Raw genomic sequence first — 16,384 nt, forward strand, 5'->3', positions numbered from 1 at the left:
ATATCTGCAAAGGACAGCCCAAGTAATTTGCACTAGAGCGACACTGATATACATTTTTGATAAGATTGCTTAGAGTTACTTAGTTTGAGACAATTTTTAGCATTTTTACTAATTACCGGTTTGTTGATTACTTAAAATGAATTTTGTTATGCAATACAACTCAGGTCAAAATACAAAAGAAATGTCAAGGAGCTTGTTGTTGCTTTGTTCTTGATATTTTAAACATATACAAATTTTTATTTCTATACCTACAATATGTTAAAAAAAGGTTGATAAAAAGAAGCTGTCAGATGTAAACTATTGGTCGAAAAAATTTCAAAGAGGGAATAGGGATTATTAAATGGCAAGCTGTTCATTTTTGAAATGTTTTGATCTTTTATTTTTGTATCGGAATATTGAACAATTTTGTATTTCTTTGGTATTATGCGAGTAAAAAGTTGATATGTAGAGAATTACGTATTTTTGCGGCAACATATTTTCTAAATATTTCTTGGTGTGTCTCGAAAGTTAAACTATCGTTGGCCTCAAGTCCTTTTTAAGCAAATACCATCTAAGCTGAAAGGAGTCTAGTTTGCCGCAGCGTGAAGGGAGGGATTTAAAAGATACCAACTTAATTTTCCTTGTGACTGCCCCGCTACCCACGTAATCTGATAAGGCCAGTGTGAACCCCTCGCCAATATTCGTACATGTGTCTCCGGTTCGTTTCAAGTCACTTCACTAAAAATATTATTTATGCAACCTCTGATCTACTCTGTCATATCTGTATGTAAACTACTAATCTCCTAGATTCAAACGTATCTCTGAGCTGGATTCTTGATATCCAGTCACGCACCATCATGCTTATCTCAGTTAAATAGCTGGGCTTTCTGTGCATGAAATTGATGTTTGGCTTTAGCAAAGTGAAAATAATTTCTCGTTGAGCTTCCAGCATTGCGATGCAAATTTTATTTGCAATTACATTCGAGTAGATGTAATCGCGGGCCGGTTTCAAACAACCAAATAAAATATGATGTCAATTTTTACTGCGGATTTTATTTATTGCGTGGAGCTAGAAATAGCTCCAGAATGCTAGACATTTCTGTTAATACGTGTTACTAAAAAATACATAAGATATAATAAAAAGTAAAAGAACCATTATTTTATTTTATTTTTTGTAAGCATACCTAAAACAGAAGTAACATTTTTGTGATTTTGACTAAGAATTTTGGTTTATAACGGGCTATTTGTGCGGAGCCATATAGGATTTTTCTTAATAGCAATCTAAATTCTATAAGATCGTAAATCCAACGAAAGAAGTGTATGATTCTCTAGCGACATATAAATGTTCTTGGACCAGATATAAAGTGTATTATCTCTGGTCTAATGTGCGGAACGCCCCTATGTTCTGAGGCTGAAGCGGTTGGAGGAACGTTATCATCCTTAATTGCTTGTCGAATCCAATTTGATTTATTGCAACTTACAAAACATTTCATTAAAATTTTATTTCCGCGGAAGATTGGGTTTATTGTCCATAACTGTAACCGAAATTTGTTTCCGTGAGTAATAAGGACTTTTTGCAATTATTTTTTTTTACTTCAGCTAGATTCTTGCCATATATTTCCCGCCAATGTAACATTCGTGAAACTTCGACATGTTTATTTCTAAAAGTTTTTTAATATTCTGATTTGCTTTGATTTAGAGCCGGAAACCAAAGGGCAACAGCGTGTTAGTGTGAGCGATAAATCACAAAAAAATCGTCTTGTTACTTTACCTCACAAAAAGCCAACACAAAACAGTGGGGCGTGGAGATATAATTCGGGTTTCCAGCATCTGGCATACTTTAAATTTTAAAAAGATATGTACTAAACTGGATTTATCGCGGTGTTATCGAAAAGTGATTATTTTTTTGATATTTGCTGTGATTTATGAAACCGGTAGCTTATCATTATTTGCGCAAAATGTTTTCCATTTCTGCAAACCCATAATAAATTTCCCTTGGGTGCGGTGATGCATTTCAACCGACGCGAATTCGCAGATTTCATACTATTCATCCCGATAGCGACGACAAAGGATGGACAGTTTTATTAAACCTGACAAACCGAATCTGACGTATGCATCTAATAATTGCGGCATTGATTACCTGCCTAAAGCGAGCGCTCGGATTGCGAGAGAACCCTAATCTCCACTTGGTTACAGAAAGTAGAATGGACACAGCGTCAACATCCCTCCTGGGAGCGGGACACTCATTTTGGCGGGGCTTTAATTCTAATACAGCGTCGAGGGGTGAACATGTTTCACCGCGCCCTAGGACAGTGCTTTCATATTATGCGGAATGCGAGTGAAAAAAATCACTCGCGAAATTATACAATTTACACTTAATACCTACTAACACAAGCTTTTGGATTATTATGGATTACAAACAATAATTAATGAGATGTTTACTATGCAAGCAACAATAACCGCCATGGAAATCACTATTGTAAACATCATTACCTATGAATGCTTTAGTTAAAGTTTTAGAGTGCAAAGACAAAAAAGGCAATGAATAATAATAATCTGAAATTTAGGAGGTTAGAGCTTTAGCAATTTTTGCTACAAGGATAATAAATAAGAAAATGGTTTTTTATAATGGTGATTTGTATAAACATTTAGGTTTCAAACAGTCAAATAAAATATCACTGAATTATCAAAAATAAACTCATTATGAGCTCTAAACAATTACTTAAAACTCAATTAAATTAAATTCAAAAAATGTTACATAAAATTAATTAAAAAAAAGCTTTTTAAATATTCATAAATTATAAGAGAGCTTTATTGTTATAATACTGTCTCATATTTATCTTTTATACGTTCAAAAAAGATCTGTAAAACTGTATAAGTGGTGGTATTTAAATATTTATAAAATAATTGACTGTTTAAATTTTGCCTCACTAAACTTATATGCAGGAGTCACGCAAACTTTGTAATCAATTTAAATGGAGAAAACCGCTTTTATGGCTGACAGTTTATCTGCATTAGATAATATCGCAGTATAAATTAAAAAAATACAGAAGTAATTCAAAACARATATCAAATAATAATTTTAAATATGTTCGGGGTAAGTCTTAACTTCTTCGCATAAACTTAGGGAATGATAGTTCTTGCCCAACGAATAGTAAAAAAATGCTAGTAAAAGTTTCTTGGTTACTGAGATATTGCGTCATAAAAATACTATTCAATCTTTGAATTTCAAATTTTTCAGTATTTGTTATTATTGGGTAAGGACTATCATTTCTTAAGATATGCGTACAAGTTAAGACTCACTCTGTATCCATGTAAAGTGAACCAAAGTATTGGATTCCAGCATTTTTTTAAATTATTTGTCTTCAGAAAATTGAATTGAAAATTAATGAAAATTTTGAGTTATACTTTTTTTTTTGTTAACTTAATAAAAATTGAAAATGTAAATAATTGTAATTCTTATATTATAACTTTTGTAAAAAAATTAATAGGGGGTTGTTACTATTTGTTATTCTTGATAAAACGTCACATTTTTATAGTACTTTATCATTCAGCAATTAATTTTTTTTTAAATAGATAGTTTAAGTAGAAAACTTTTAGTTCTTTACTTTTTATTTATTTGGTGTGTTGAATTTTTGATAGAGAAACATTAAAATATAAAAAAAATTAAACTGAAAAAATGATTATTAACTTATTAGATTGTCTTTGAATTAAAGCAAGGCAACTTCTATTATTGTTAGAATTGTAGCGTATGCGTATTAATTTTTCAAAAAGAAAGTGCAATAAATTAGTGTGTTTTAATTTATATAAAAAGTTGGCTAAAGCTCAATTAATTATCCTTTTAGAGCAAAATAATTCAGGCAAAATTTAAATTTGGGTATAGTGTTCTAATCAATCAAGTCGGTAAGCAGGCGTCGACAGTATAATATTATTCACCCGTGTTGGCTGTTTTAATAAACAGTGAATTAATTACATTGTTATAAGTGTTATAATCACGTAAGAAATTTAGTCTTGGATTAGGTGATTAGACCGTCACTGATGAAATTCTTACATTTGTTGAAAATCCTCTTTTAAAGCTTAATTCGGGCATCGTCTGTTTGAATAGGAGACGGTCGTCGGAATTAATTTATACTCGGTCCCAAACCGACGGAATTGTTCTATCTTTAGGTGAAAAATCGAGGAGGACCCTTCAAGATTTACACAGTTAATTTCCATAGCTTAGTCGACCAAGCAGGAAACAAATTACATGGCGACAACGTTAAAGTGGGCACCCGGGAATCTGGTTTCTAGATTACAACCTCGTCAACATGTTTTACTGCAACCAATTTATTTGCACATGCATATTAAACCACCCGCTTAACTTTTACTCCATAAAGATGAGCAGTCTCGAAATGACTACAACTATTCTTTATTAAAAAAAAACTGCTATAATAACAGAAATTTCTGAATAAGCGGGTTTTATTTAAATGAATTTTTTGCCCATTGCAAAGTTTTTAGGACGGTACTTTAATTTTTAAAGCTCATTTATTTTCCTGACATGGCTTTTCAGTTTCCCTTAAACAAAAAACAATAAAACGTTTGATAGCAGTGGGAAGGGTTCAATGGAGGCTCGTTTTTTAGTTGCGAGAATAATTTTAATTTGGGTAAGTGTGGCGGTTAATCAACAGAAAACCAATTTCTGTATGCAGCAGAGTAGAAATACGATATACGCTACAAATTGGACGTCATTAATAGTAATGACTCTTTGTTGTGAGGCCGGCAATAAAAGCCTCGCTTCTCCAAATAAAATTATAAGCTGGTAATTTTTTCAATGCCTGTTTAAATCGATCTGACTTAGTCAATATGTACATATTTTATGTTGTATTTTTTTTAATGTTTCACTTAAACTGCTAACAAGTAGCAGAAGTTCAAAAGAAAAATAATCTGTACTACTTTACTGTTTATGAAAGTAAAATATAAGCTTGTTAATTTGTTGAGTTGAACTAAAGAAATAATGCAATTACTTATTGCTTACAAAGTTGTTTCTTGTCGAGTTTGGGTTTAATGGGAAATAACTACAATTTGTAAAGTTTTCTTTGTCGTAAATTTTCTACTGCATATTTAACAATTGCTTTAACATATTTTTTATTGTTGAAGTTTTGTTCAACAAAACTCAATTTGCAGCAACTCTATTTAAAACCAACACAGAAGCAATGGTTTTCTAAAAGAAATTCTTTTATCTAATTGCCGTTAAAAAATAAATTAAGCAAGTTAAATAAACTGCTCCACAAAAGTTAAGGAATAATTACAATAATTAATTTAATTAATAAATTATTAAGAAATAAATTGATAATTAATTAAAAGTGAGTTAAAGGCCGATATCTTATTACTTTTTTGTTTTTGCTGGATTCCACAATGCTTAGAAGAATAAAATTTGTTGTACAAATTGTTGCAAAAATAATGCGATTTTTTTAATTTTTGTGAAACAGTATAATGTAGTTTACTAAAATAATTTAAATTAACAAAGTTAGTTTTTTTGCGCAAAATAAAGACATAATTAAGTGTATTTACCGCTTTAGTATTTTGTGGATTATTGATTTGTGTGTAAATATTATTGTACTTATTCAATATGTAATTAATTACGTATAATTTTTTTTAATGCATAAGTGTTTATCAAGAAATGTTTAATCTTTTCGTTAATTAACTTATACATAAATGGTGGATGCGCCGGGTTAATTGACACAAATGTACGAAAGCATTTATTTTTTAAATAATACTTTTATTAGTTTTACAAAATACTTAAAAACGTAAAAATTAAAATATAATTTGCATGACATACAGGGTGGTATGGTAAAGTCCAATATTGACCTTTAAACGATAAAATTTTAAAACATACACGAGTATATAGAAAATTGATAGATACTAATCTAGTCCATCGCCTAAAATTATTTCCAACTATACAGCGTGTCCCAAAAATAAGTTGCAATACAAACTTGTGTTTTTTTAAACGAAACACCTTATGTTTCTTAGCATTTTTGGATGTACATTTTTATGACCATGTTTTCAAGCTAAACTTTAATTGGTCGATTTTGCTTAGTTTTCAAAATAAGACAATTTTTTTGACGAAAACATGCACTTTTAAAAAATTTATTACACAAAAACTAAGACAGTTACAACAAATTTTTTCTTACTTCTGCAAGAAGATGGTACAGAATTTAAAGCTGTAGCAATTTTTTAGTGTTTTGCATTCGTAAAGATTAAAAAATAAAGAAGTTTGTTAAAAGTTAAATAACTTAAAAAAATTAAATGGAACACCCTCTTTTCTGTTTTTGCATCTAATAGACCGTTAAATTGTCTACCTAAAAGCATAAACTTTTAAGTGTCTAGAATTGTTAAATAAAAAAATATTTAACATTCAATTTTAATTGTAGCAACAATGCCTATCAGTACATGAGCATGTTGATACTATGACAACCATGTAATTCCACCAGGGATCACTTATCCGTTGATTTATCTGGAGGTTGTAAAAGTCGTTATAAAAACTGAAATTTGGATTATTGCATTGTAAAGATAAAGAATAATGGCTTCAATTTAACATAAATGTGATTATTAAGTGATATTTCTTCTATTTCTTTTGTAACAGTGCACTCTTTGACTACTGAAACAATAGTTATTATTTTTTGAATGTTTAAAGTTAAATATCTTTCAATTAATGATTATAAACACCTAAAAGTAAATGATTTTGGAAAGAAAACTTAATAATCTCTTAAATGCAAAAACAATAAATAAGCTGTTCCATTTAATTTTTTTAAGTTATTGAACTTTTATTAGACGTCTCTATGTTTTTACAAATGCAACACAAATGTTACGACGTTATAGCTTGTACCTTCTTCTTTGCAGTAGTAAGAAAACAAAAAAATTTAGAAGTCTTAGTTTTTGTGTAACAAATTTTTAAAAAGTGCATGTTTTTGTCAAAAAAAATGTCTTATTTTTAAAATTAAGCAAAATCCACCAATAAAAGTTGAGGTTAAAAACATTATCATAAACATCTACATTTAAAAATGCTAAGAAACATATGGTGTTTCATTAAAAAAACACAAGTTTATATTGTAACTTATTTTTGAGACACGCTGTATAGTTAAAAATAATTTTAGGCAATAGACTAGATTAGCATGTATCATATTCTTATATACATATTTCAAAATTTTATCGTTTATAGGTCAATATCGGACTTTACCAATTCGCTGGGACACCTGTGTAGTTTTTTTTATAAATAATTTGGCGAAAAAAGTGTTTTTTTTAAGCTTTTAAATGGTTTCTGTTAAGAACTTAAGAATGTAGCGTTGAATTTATTTATTTTATCTTGTTGTTTTCTAAGTATTTTTAAGAGGTTAAGTTAATAAACCGAAGCTTTCAGACTTGTGCCAGAAATCTTCGCTCACTCAGAAGTTAAATTAATTACAAGAATTCAGTTACGATGGAGTCTCGGTCACGACTCATAACTCTTAAAACATAGTTTCGGTGAGAGTTGGTAAAATGTATTTGAAGTTTTCTTGTATGGTTCAAGTGCTGTAGTAGTACAACTGTGCAGTAATAATTGCGTTATTGTAAGGAGGTTTGAGTTTAAGCTTGTTCAGAACAAGACTAACACGACTTGTCTTTTCATAGTTTTGACAATCTTCTTGTTGGCTTAATTAGTGTTTGAGAAAAAAGAGTTTACGCTTGGACGCTGCTTTTATCTCATCAAACACGAACAGGACAAACCAAAGCTGTGCAACCAACAAGAAAATTAACTAACTTCCTTCGAGAGATGTCCTGTTGCCCGCTTAGCTGATTCTGTCTTTTAGAGACGTGAGTCATTTTATTAGGACGCGTTGTGTATAAAGAACAAAAACTTTTTTTTTACTTTTTATTAAATATCGCTTTTCTCAGTTCTCGTTATGAAGAAAAACTGGAAATCACATTTCTATTAAGACTCAAATTAAATCCTATTCTCTGAAGATTCTTTAGAAAAGAAAAAAACCGAAAAAATACGTCGCCATCATATTCATTCAGAAATAAATTTTAAATCGGGAAAATTAAATGCCTTCGCTAAATTGCCAAGTCGAATTTGACACGACGGAGCGTTCAAACGCCCGTTTTACTTGGACTCGTTTTGCATTTAGAGAGGGTGTTACGAGACTGTATCGCATATGTACAGTCGTAATACTTTACGGGGGATTTGCAAATCGCAACAACGTCACTTTGCGTAAATTTTACTTTAACTTTCTTTATGGTTCTTTCAAAGTACCTACACTATTTTCAATAAACATAATAATTATTTCTTGTTTAAAAAAATGGCGAAACACTTATTACTTTACGGTTTACGTGTTTTTAACTTTTTCTTACCGTTTTTGTGTTTTTAGAAGTATTTACCATTAAAAGAAAAATAAAATTAAAATAATTTTTTTAACTGACTTGTTATTTACTCAGAGTTGGTATTTTTTATTGCAAACAGATGAATTTTAAAAGAAAATTATTGAAAACATGTGAAAAAAAGTACAGAAAGTACTCGTAGTTTTTATTTAATTAGAAACCGATTTTAACAATATTTGTTACCTTGCCGTTTTTAGCAGAAACAAGTGAAAGAGGAAGATATTTATAGTCTGTCTAGGTTTTGTTTTTTGTATAATGTGTAGTCTGCTTTTAGCTGATGAAAGCAGTAACGAGATTTGCATTTATTTGTCTCAACTTTTTGTCATTATTTAGGCTGAGATAACAAAATAAGTCGTTCAAAGACAAGAATCACTGAATCTAAATTTCTTGTTATCGGCAGTCTTTGCCATCTTCTTGTTGCTCAAGTTTCCATTCAAATGTAGTAAGCTTATCAGTTTTGTTTGAAACGGACCCTTCTTAAAACTTGCATTGTTTAAGGCAATTGAAAAAGAAGTGGTACATTTGGAAACACGCTCATTTTGGATGTTTTTCAGCGTCAAGGTAAAGACTTTTTGGCTTCTAATCAAATCGATTTTGCGGAATAATTAATCTTATTCATTTCTCTTTTGAGAAATTTTCCAATATCTACAAGGATTCGCTCTCAGCGGCAATACTTCCATCAATCACGGCGGTTAATTACTATTCTACTACGCATATTAAAAAGCGAGTGTTAAATTAAAACGGAACAGACGAATTTGATTATTTATTGCGTCTCTTCGAATCAATACTCTCAAACAATACATTCAATTAGTCGAGATTATCAAGTAAAAAGCTGTCAGGATTTATTTTAAAGGGTGCTTTTATAGCTGACAAATAGGCGCAAATGCGGTTTTAGTACAAATCCACAGGGACCAGCGCTAGTTATTTTATTTATTTGCTATTATATGTTGGTTGAAAAACAGCCTTGCAATGAATTACAATTTGTCTAATTCTGCTGTAGTGCTATTACCTGTTTGTTAGTATATATGTTGTTTAAAATTTCTTTTTAGTCTAAAATTCATTAATAATAGAAAAATCGAATTTATTTTCTACGAGCAACGTTGAATAAATAAAAAGTTGAAGAATTCCGGTTTCCAATGCTGATAATCTCCTAGTGATCCACTATTAATCTGAAGCCGTTTGGAAACGAAGACATCAGCACTTCTGTTTGACGTTAGCTTTACTTGTAAATGATTGATGAATCTCGTCAACATGAACCTCTTTTTGAGTTTCTGAATTCATTCCTTGCATATCGCGTCTATGTCTCGATGAAGACGTGCGATTATAGCACGATTTAATGCGAATCAACCATAATAAATCATTTCGTAAGGTGAATACATGGACGTTGTGTAGATGAAATCCACGATCATATGCCGACTTCTCTCTAAAGTTGAACTACTCGTATAATAAATCTGAAATCTTTTATACTTGATGGAATTTTGGAATTGTTGGTAATTTCCCTAGAAGCTATGTTTAATTATTCTGGTTATAGGTATTTGCAGATCATTTGCGCTATTAAACTTTAAAAAGTAGGACAAGTTTAGTATTACCTGTGCCAGTGCGTGATAGGCTGAGGTATTCTCTAATAATGGGTTTTTATCGTATTTGAGATATGCAGTTTTAGCACGTTTAAGTGTTAAAAATAGGTGATAAAAAGCAGACTTTATATTTATTAAGAGTACTTTTTAATTTAATACCTGAAATATTTCAGTGACGTTCCGGAAAATTAGTATTAGAGTTTCCCCATTGCGATTATTTGATAAATGTCGACATTTGCAAATTGTTCGCTTTGTTACTGTAAAGCCATGCGTACTGACACAGTCGGAACTAAATTCCAACCACTGTAAAAAATAGAGCGTCTATAGAAAGAAGTGGGATTTTGTTGTTTATCTTCAGAGTGTTTCGACTCATATTAAATATATTCTACTGCATTTAAAGACCATAAATACATATAATAAAATATCACTGTTTAGACATTCAACTGTTAGACTTTCTTTTCTTGAATTGAAACAAAGAACTTAAACAAAATGTAAACATCGACTAAGACTGCTTTTGTCTTGGTAACGCCTGAAAATATAATACTTTTAAGTTGAAGTAGAGAGTGATATAAATGTCCAGTGAGGTTTGAAAAAGACATAGAAGATATCGATTTTAAACTTTAGTACTTAAATAATTAAAATATATTAGAAGATGTCACATGAAAACTATAGAATACTGTGGGTTTGGATGATTTAGAAACTAATATAATGACTAATTTGTGCTCGATAATTTTTGAGATTTATGTTTTAAAATTCTCGTCAGTTTTTATGACAATCTTTCTAATAAAGTCGAAGATTCTAATAAAGCAATATTAAAACCAACTTGGTAATAAAAGAAGAGTTTAGTGGCAATAAAAAACCTTCGATTTGAAATTTAAATTTTATGCTGCAAAATTTGAGAGTGAAGGTTACACTATTAAAAAATAATTTGAACATCTTCAGATGTTTGTAGACTACACAGTTCTATATTAAATAACTGCTGAAGTTTAATTTTGTTTTATGTTAATAGTTTAAGTGATTTTAAATATTTTATTTTAAACATGACGTCAAGATTAAATATGTGATGACTATTTGAACCCTCGGGAGGATTTTTATAATGTAAGATAATAAAAGTTACTGACATTGCTACTTTAGAAATTTTATGGCATTACGATAGAGGTTAATACTCGTAATTTTAATGTTTCATAAACGTACTTTTAAATTATGTATTACTTTACTTTTAGTGTCAGACTTGCAAATAAATAAAGTTTACATTGCATTTTAATTTTTTTTATTTTTCCAGAAAGCTAATAAACTAGAAGCATATTTTCTAAATATTTTAAATATTAAGGTGACTGTAATAAAAATAACAAAACACGTAAAATTTCTGCTGTAAAATAAAAGTGGTTACATACTCGTAATCCAGATTTTGTTCGAAAGTATCTCTTTTTAGGAGGATATAAAACACATAAATATAAACATGAGTTTGAACTAAGATAACAGAATTCCTGGGGAGGTAGGTATGTACTTCTAGATTAGAGCCATCGGCGTCCCCTCAAAATTTAATAAAGGTTCGTCTTCACCACTCCTGACAAATTTCATTTCTTCCTGATACCAATCTTCTGAGATAAAATAATAATAAAATAAAATTCCATGGAAGCGGATAAGAAAGATTAATAAACTTTTCTTGTTTATCGATTTCCAAATGGGTAAAATTGCAACACTTGCAGCGTCCAAAACTGTGTAATTATTGCTCGTTATTTGGTATTGAACAAAGTTCAACGTATTCATTGCTCTATGCCATAGAGACGATGTTTACGAGTCAGCTCAAGATTCGCATAATGCCAGAGAAGTTAATTATTACTCAAGTTGAGCTTGTATTTTCATACGATTCAGCTCTTCACATTCTAGCCCTAAGCTGTTTATGACACAGTTACGTTATTTCTTCTGCCGACAGATCGATATGAGGGTATTTTTTCTTAAAGCTTGGAAATTGATCAAATTGTTGGCTGAAATTGGTTGAGACAAAATGGAAATAAACGTGATAAATTATTTTATAAAGTGGGTTTGTGGCTAACCATTTCATGTTTGATTTTTCCGCTAGAATTGTTATTGTTTGCCATTGCGGTTTAAACATTATAACAAATAATTTGATTCAACAGTTATTGGATGAGTTTGTTGAATGGTATTAATAGTTACGGCTTATTTGTTTCAATTTTGTTACGGTTGTAAGTAGGTAGATTTAAATAAAATAAAATAAAATTTACCTCGTGGTTATCTGAATTTTTCATGTTGCAGGAGTGTTTGGTTGGTTATACCTTTCAATACTTTCAACATCACGTATTCAATTTTGCAAAAATGAACGAGTCATACCGTCGAGTCGAATACGTTATTATCTATTTTTTTGTAATACAAGGCAAATATTTAGAAGCAAAGCAAACTTTTATTTACAATAGTATATTAAAGTACAAGTTGCAGAAGGTAATCTATTCAAGCACAAATTTTAAATTCCGAAACGAGCCGCGTAGCGGCGAGTTGAGGAATAAATGAGTGCTTGAAGAACCTTCTGCAACAAGTGCTTTATACTATTTTTTCAATTTTGCCGCTTAATATCATTTTATAAATTAAAAAACGAAAGTTTAATTTTTTTCTAGAGAATTTGGCGACAGTTGGCGACATTTATGTGGAATAATTTTACGAATAGGGGCAGTAAAAATAAAAAAATATTTTCACATTTGAAACTGAATTGTGAAGAAAGTCCGTCACTAAAATTAAATTAACGCCAACGTCTTATTCCAGCACCCAAATGATGTCATTTGGGTGCTGGAATAGGCTTATTCTAACACCGAAATAGAAAAAAGTAATTTCAATTTTCTAACAGGTTTAGTTGGTGAATATTTTAATTAAAATTAATAATTTATGTAACATCTTTGTAGAAGAATTAAACAAACATCATGATGTTGAAGCAGTTCAGTTATAACGATAAGATGTTTGAGAAAAAGCAGAAAATAAATTTGGAACAAATCGGGGCTTATTAAAATATATTGGGCCTTTGTGAGAGAAAGACGATAAATGATCAAAAATATTCATGTGACTGTCTCGGTGGAAACTAGAATATTACAAAATTAGATTGACCTTTTTCCTTTCCGTGAGTAATACAGGAATCAGCATTTTTATTAAAAAATATTTTCAGTGGTAAGCAATTTTGAGGTATAATCCAACCAAGCAGAAATGGAATCGTTTCTCCCCCAGTTCTATTACAACTCCACACCACATGGCTAAAACGAGGTGCCAAAGTGATCACGGTGTCGAAATGGAATTTTTTTATTTATATTATTTAACTTTATTTATATTTCTTTTTTTGTGATAACACCGTCGGTCTGATCTTGTCACCTTCGTGCTCGTACTTTTTAAATATTTTTTAAATTGTTCATACGAATTTTATCTCACGCAATTTATTCAGCTGCACGAAGCGTCGCCGAAAAATTTGTCTTTTACGATGCGAGCCCCTTTAAATGTTTATTTGCACGAAATAAATCCAAACTTTCAAATATCTTTTTAAACCTGGCGGTAAAATTAGCGGCATAATTAAGATGGATTAAGCTGTGAAATAAATCTTCCTTGCAAGTGACGCAAGGTTATATTACGTCCGCGCCAATGAGCCCATTCTTTTTCTGAATCCTCTGCAGGTTCGAGTAATTAATGCGTTATTAAAGCGTCTGCCGGTGGCAAAATGCAACGTCAATCGATTCCCTAAATATCTCCCGTCTTATTCGCCTCCGTTATTACGTTATTACTTCTGCCACGTCTCAAAGAGAATTTTTTATTTTCTTTTACTTACTGCATGTAATGATCGCATTATGTATTATCAACTTATGAGCAAAGTTCAAATAAATTAATGAACTTGTTCTTTAAGTAGATCGACAAATTGTAGAATACAAATTGCAGTTTACAAAACTTAGGATTTTTGAAATCAATATTATTTATAAAACACTACCTATGAATAAATAAGTATAACAAGTGTTTCAATTTTCTTGTTCAGTTCACAAGCGATAATAAATCGTATTTACACTCTTCTCTCTTGTTATAAAAGTAGTTTATTCGCAAACGTCACAAAAGTGACCACTTTTGACTTTTGACACTAAATGACACAGGTAAAAGTTTTACTTTCCAGACATGGAGTAAAAACACTGTTTTTACGCCTAGGCGTTTTCACTTTAACTTGACACATTTACCACTGTTGTCTCTTTCGCTTTTTACGAGTAAGCATTTTCTGGAGAGGTACAAGGTAGATTATCAGCATTCGACATTTTGCACTATAAACTACACCAGTTATTCACCAGTTAAATCAATCAACACTTAGAAAATCTCAACACAAATTCCGAAACTGACGCGTGACGTTTGTTATGATTTTATTGAAAAGCGTCCTAATTATTGAGGTGATTTACTTGATTATTGGTGTGTTGCTCTTTTATCTCCATCTGAATCATTTGCAGATAAAATAGTATGTGTTATTTGGAGTAAAAGTGAGTTTATGTGGCTCAGCTGAATCCAACTCCGTTCGGCAAAATGAACGTTCATCAGCTTCGCCACATAAACAATCACTTTTACTCCTAATAACATTTCTATTCTATTTCTAGAATACCGCTAATTAAAATAAGTGAGAAAGTGTAAAATGTTTTTAATATTGTATGACACAAAAAAACCTTTATTTACGTTGAAAAGAGGAATAACGTGTAATAATTGTAATGGTTGTCATTCTGAGGTAAAAAATAAATTGCTGTTGGAAAGTTAATACCGAAAATGTAATAACCTTAGAGACACGCTTTAGCCTGATTAATCAAGGGAAATATTTGCACCTCAAAACAAATGGCATAACTTAATTAACGTCGAATTTGCCACACTATGTCAGTTGCTACTTTTACAATATTAGGACGAGACATTCGTTCTAATTAATCAAATTAGAAGGATCGCTTGGTTATTTTCAAGCGGTCTTTTACAGCATTAGCCGAAATACTCGTATGCTGTTTTTATTACCCCAAACCTGAAGCCTTGAGACACTTGCTAAGTATTTTTGAAGTGAATTTAGTAGGGTTAGAAAAAATATGAAATGAAATTCAAATTTTTTCAAGAAAAATGTTCTTGGACAAGTCGATTGCGTTTTTCAAATTGCTTTTGCTTTTAACTTTATTTTTTACCTATTACGTTCTAAGTGTTTGAACTCTAAACTTACCTGCTGGATCTTACAATGGCATCTTACAACCTTTTATGTATTTTTTTAAAACTATTATTAACAGCTTTTTTGAGCTTGTTTTTTGTTGTTACTATAAGTTACTATAGTTACTATAGGTTTATTGACGTTTTTTTACGTAGAAATTTATGAGGTCCCACTCTTAAAATCTATAATATGTTTCGCTCATTGATATATTTAAAATTCTTCGCTTGCACGTGGGAGTGTCGGTTGAATCCTTGGGTTGAAACAGCAACACGTGACGTCATTAGCAATATGAGAATTCCAGGTGCAAGAGAAAACGTGTTTTGAGCTATATATGTCGTAGTCATTGGGCGTAATGCGTCATTCCGCGGAAAGCCTAGTCATTGGCCGTACTGCCGGCAGAAGCTGTAATCAAATGAATATTCCTTTGTTTGACTGAAATTTTACGTCATTTCAGGGATTGCCTACTTAATTCTCGTCAAACAAAGTAACCGGTTGAACCATTACATCTTACAGCGTTTGACGGAAGTGTATTTAGTCATTTGCCGAAAGCTTGTGTATATTTCGGGCCGTAATATTTAGTAATTGTTCTATTGAAAATGGATAATCATAGGAGTTTGTTCTATGACAAGTTAAATGAATATTTTTTGAAGAACAAAGATGCCAAAAAACCCGTGGAATTACGAAGAAATGAAGGAGGTAAAAGACTTCTAACCTCAAAATACACCTTTATTTTAATTGTACACATTTTAGGCTGCAAAAGATATTTTACTTGCCAAACAAACTACTGGCAAAAAAACTCGTAGGCAAAAAACAGTGCCAAACAAATCGCTGTGTGTGTTTAAAAAAAAAAGTGATGTGTAATTCTAGATGCCACAATAGTGCTACGTGTTTAAATAAATAACAATCTAAATACATGTACATATACCTAATATGTTATAGTTACCTACCTACAATTGTTAGAGTTAATATTTTGAATTACGTTATGTTTAAAGAATATATTTTTATTTTTGTTTAATTTACCTGAATGCAGAAAAATATATTTTTATCTGTTGTTTATGTCATGTACTTAACGTTTTTTGTATGATTTTATAATATTATATATTTACATTATTCCAAATAAACGAAACAAATATTTTGCTACAATAAAAATATTTTGTTTTTTTGGCTTTTCTTTTCTTCTACCAAAAATCTACGTTTCTACAGAAAGTATCAAACATTTCAAGACTTTTCAGCAAAT

The sequence above is a fragment of the Tribolium madens genome, unplaced genomic scaffold (genome assembly GCF_015345945.1).
Source record: "Tribolium madens isolate multiple individuals breed KSU strain unplaced genomic scaffold, Tmad_KSU_1.1 Scaffold_91;HRSCAF=231;Tcas5.2_LG7, whole genome shotgun sequence".
Lineage (NCBI taxonomy): Eukaryota > Metazoa > Arthropoda > Insecta > Coleoptera > Tenebrionidae > Tribolium > Tribolium madens.